The following is a 5,341-nucleotide window of genomic DNA, read 5'->3' as shown; positions in this document are numbered from 1 at the left end:
TATTTTAAGTACTTTGAGATAATTCCTAATTATATGAATAATTGGGTTATTTTTAGTTAATGGGGAATTAGCAAATTAATTAAGGAATTAATTAAGACATTATAGGATAAGAATTGAACAACTAACGTGGCAGCAACCTTAAGTCAATCAAGTTACTCTTAAAGTATGTTGCAAAGTGGCATTTTAAGAGAATAATTGTGGCTTAGTCATTCCTTAAAGTGGGGTCCACAACCAAAAGCCTTAAGCCAATCTTCCTACATCAATATTTACTACATTATTATTATGGAATAATGGAGGTATATGTGCTAGGAATGGACTTTAATTCAATATGGAATGGAAACATTGTTTCTTCAGTAAGGAAAGTGTGATCAAATTCATCAAAATGGACTTGTTCTACGTCTACCAAGTACGATCTTCAACAAGGAATTCATGTGTAATTATACTGTGTAATCGTACCGGGATTTTGTGATTCTAAGAGAGCACGGTACAATCTTTTCCAAAAATATCATACGGACGTTTCCCCGCTCCAGGTATGTTAAGGCTATCCCTTCTTTCTTTTGGCATGATCTATTCGACACAAATGAAACAAGTAAATGCACAATTTCAATAAATGACTCTATTCATAGAAGTATTAGAGATGTCTATGTTCTTGAATTCCCATAATGGTCTATTGTCTATTTTCTATGCATGGGTCTCAGAAAATACGTAAGTTGATAAAATTTGTTTCATGATATTAACCAAAGATATAATGGTCTTATGACGTACCGAGAGATTTTATTAACGTATCTCATATGCATTTCATGCATTTATACATGCATATTGACCCATAACCAAATGGTGTTATATATGCGTGTATATATATACATGCACGCACGCACACACACACACACACACACACACACACACACACACATATATATATATATATATATATATATATATGGGATATAGGAAAGGTTATGCGTTATATACGTACCACCACCTGATCAGCTGGTATACGTTGATGATTTTGCCCACAGTGGCCGAGATGATATGATGGGTTGCCCTCAGAGGCCTGATGATGTTATGAAACAGTACCTATGCACGACATGACATTCATATGCATATGCATGGCACTATAATTATTTCATTATTTACAAAGTTATCCAGACTTACAAGTTGAGTCATTTACTCTATATTTCTGTCATGTTTGTTATGTACTTATTTATGTGCCTTACATACTTGGTACATTATTTGTAATTACGTCCCTTTTTCCTGGGGACGCTGCGTTTCATGCCCGCAGGTCCCGATAAACAGGACAAGAGCCCTCCAAGTATGCTATCAGCTCAGCGGAAATGTTGGTGCGCTCCATTTGCTTCGGAGTTGCTTGTTTGGCTAGTATGATTTAGACATGTATTGTTTGGTATGGCGGGACTCTGTCCCGACCTTAATGAAAATTATGCATTCTTAGAGGCTTGTAGACATATGTCATGTACGTAAAAGATTGTATGGTCTTGTCGGCCTATGTTCAGTACACGAGTGGTTATTTTGGTTATATAGGCTTCATATGTATAAGTTTGTATTCCCTCATGCTTTACCCCTGTTCATTTACCTATGATAGAATGATATGAAAGATATGTTCGTTGGTACTCGGTTTAATAAGGTACCGGGTGCCCGTCTCGACCCATCAGTCGTGACATGTCCATAGGGTTGGATTGCCCTATTTCCTCAGTACTAGGTTACTTACAGTCAGTGTTGTATATTTTTCGAGGTGAATTTCCCTAGGTCGGATGGCCATATATAGTACCGAGTGGTTGAGCACTTGAGAATGAGAGCACATGGTGCATTTCATACAGTCTATGCATTGGCATGTAGAAATAGCTGAGTTGTATACCTCACACTGTTCAGATCTATATTTACTTTATTGCCTTGAGCTGTCTATTTAACTTGAAAGCATGCCTACATTTCTGTACATTTATTTTTGTTATATCTGTTGTGATTGAGTTCGTCACTACCTTTCAGTCCAAATTTTGGACGTGTTACTTACTGAGTTGGTGTACTCACGTTACTCTCTGCACCTCGTGTGCATATACAAGCGACTCTGTTCACGGCGGCAGTTGCTGATTGAGGATCGCAGAATTTGAGACTATCAAGGTTGTTGCACTACTTTTGCGGGCCTTGACTCTCCTTCTTTATCATTTGGTGTATTTTCAGTTGTTTTCTTTAGACCTTGTAGTGGTTTGTATTCCGAAGAGATTCTCATGTACTCAGTGACACCTCAATTTTGGGTTGGATTGTATCGTATATTGGAATTTCTTATATTTCAAACAGTCTTCTTTAAATGTTAAATGCTTCTATTTATGTTTTCAAACTTATTGTTGTTGTATTGGTTTTGTGGAGTTGAGGATGGCCTAGTTCCACGATATGCGCCATCACGACGGTTGGTTTTGGGTCGTGACACTTTTGTTGAATTACTTCGAAAGAAACGAGAAGTGGAATGTTGTGGAAGGTTTGTGTGAAACCAAATAAAACAATATAAGTGAATAGGGAAGACTATTAAGGGATGTAAGTTAAAGTATGAGAGTACAATAGATTTGTAGGCAAGTGAGCTCTAAGGTTATAAAGCAATATGTGCCTCGTTTTCGTTAAAAGTGGATTAGAATCTTTAACGGGGATTATCGGAAGGTCAATTAACCAAACAAATGCGAGATGCTAATATCAGAGGATGACTTAGGATGAACTAGAACTATGGTACCAATTAGATACTCAAAGGATTCTCACAGTAGCTAGCATTGCAATGATAGAAAGACTGAATAAGCACAAAGAGGAAGAGGATTAGTGGGAGAAGAATCCTAAAAGAAATTGATAAAGATATCCTTGACAAACCACGTGAACTAAAGTTAAACTCGTCGAAAGAAGGCATGTCGGCAAGAACGTATGACTTGCTACATATATAGATCCCTATATATTGTCTCAGAGGAAGAAAAGTTTCTCATAGGACAATTGTAAGCTACTAGGAATATGAACCCACAAAAGGCAAAAAGATGAGTAGGACTTTAAGCATGAAAAATTGAACTATTTTCCTAAGGGGGGAAGACGAAGTGGTAAAGAACTAAGTCAAGAGCATTTTTGTTTAACAACAAAAAGATTAGAGGATTAGGATAGAAAGGCAAATAAGAAATTTTAAAGTAACGGGGAACAAAGGATATGGAAAAGACAATATTGGATTATAAATAGACGACAAGCACAGTCACAGACATTATACTTGGGAATGTTAACGCGAAGAATTTGTTAAGGTTGGAAGATATAACACCAAAGGAAATTGCTGAGATTGAAAGGAGAAGGATGAACAACCATAAAGAGTTAGAAAGGGACCCGAGTACGATGACTCTTGAAATTGAATATAGACCATGGTAATGTTTAAATGTTGCAACCATGAGGGATAATCGAGATGTCAGCAAGAACATGTGAGTTAGTACGATATTTCAAGGAAAAATAACTAAAGAAGAGAAACCATCAAAGTGGAAACAATAAAGTCGACATCAAGAATAAGACATAGGATAGACAATAAGGAAAGGATGAAGTAGAAAAAAGCGGTATGAAGGTAAGTTTTTTCACAATGTCAATTTCTTCAATTAATCAAAACCTAACAAACGAAGAATATGCCAAATGTATACAGTAGCAAGAAGATGAAAATCAATAGATGAGGTCCAAAACTATATATACAAGGGATTCAAAATGTGTGGGAATTAGATTAGGGTTGCAAATAAGGAATATCATAATATAAGACAAATAAGAAGTCATTGATAACTAGAGGCAGTGAGAAAAATAAGGAGGAATGGAAAACCATAATGGAATTCATGTTTCATATAAGACGGCTTAGAACTAGAATAAAAAGAGTAGAGCTAAGATTGTAATGCATGTGTTTAGTCATAAGTCATGTGTAGTTTGATAAATGAGCAAGCCAGAAAGGAAAAAGAGGCTGACTAGAGGTCTTCACCAATTAACAGGTTTGACATGCGCTTGGTGGAATTAGTTAATAAAAATATAATGGCTGTGGTAGAGTCATCTCTTGTAGATATGGAATATTTTTGTTTTAGGGAATGTAAAAAGAAGCATTCGGCAAGTGACAACTATAGCTTTTTAAGTCTATTGAATGAGGGATCTTGAAATATCATAGCCAATTGCGCATTGGGACACAAGATCATTATTCACGCTATTCTATTCATCTCGAAACGTCAAAAGTATACCATGATGTCAAAGGATTACATCGGTAGGATGACACGAAGGAAATCATTGTAGGGTTCATAGCTTAATATTCCAGTTGCTGATCGGGCAAAATAAAACATCATGAACCAAATGGATTGACACGAATAAGTAACCCAATATGGAAAGAAGAAAAGATTGGCATTAGATTTATTTCAAATATAGCAAGTTTGATTCCACATGGACGACTATGGTTAGTTTGACAAAATTCAATTCACTTTTACTGGACAAATTACTAAAGGTTAGGTATAACAGAAGGGTGCAAAAGGTAGATCAGGTCCATAATATTTCCGCCTCGATTGCGGTTAATAGAGATGCTTAACTATAGATAACTTCTGAAAGTCCTCTCAAGAAACTTGGGTACATGAGATAATTCTAGCAAGTGAAGCGTGCAATTCAGATACTCAAAGATATGTCACAAGCTAAGATGCCAAATTTTATGAAAAGATGGGATAATGAATTACCAACTATAGCACAAAACAATAAATATAGTAGAAACTACACATGAAGGGGGATCATAAGGATACAATTTAAACTTCACGGAGTAGGTCCTTATAAAGCATGATGTAGAAGGAAATGTAGATTCCCCATAAGATAGTTTGAAAGACAGAATTGTTCAACAGGATTTAATGTATCAAGTTATAGAAAAATCAGCCTTATTAAAGAGTGTTTGTGCTTAGAAGCTTCATAGATCGAACCCCAACATGCAATGACGAGACTTAAGGAAATCTCGAGTTGATAATGAGGCCTTCTTGAAAATTCCTCTCACGAAGAGCATAATAACATAATGGGACAAGCTAATCAATACATATATAACTCCACTGCAAACTACACAGAGAAGGGACTGAATTGAATCTTCCCTTAGAATTAGGATCCATTCATCCAGTTGACATGTTACGATATTCAACAAATGCATTAAATGGTATACAAGTAACAAATGATCGATCTTATGAGAAATTTCTAGTAGCTATAAATAAATAAGGAATTTATGCTGCATAACCGCATGACGTTCAGATTACAAAGAAGCTATCTTGCGAAGAGGTTCCAATTGATATTTTAGATCAGCAAGTCCGCAAGTTGGGGATCAAGAAAGTAA

The sequence above is a fragment of the Nicotiana sylvestris genome, chromosome 3, assembly GCF_000393655.2.
Source record: "Nicotiana sylvestris chromosome 3, ASM39365v2, whole genome shotgun sequence".
In the NCBI taxonomy this organism is placed as follows: Eukaryota; Viridiplantae; Streptophyta; class Magnoliopsida; order Solanales; family Solanaceae; genus Nicotiana; species Nicotiana sylvestris.
Note: the sequence above shows the minus strand (reverse complement) of the source record.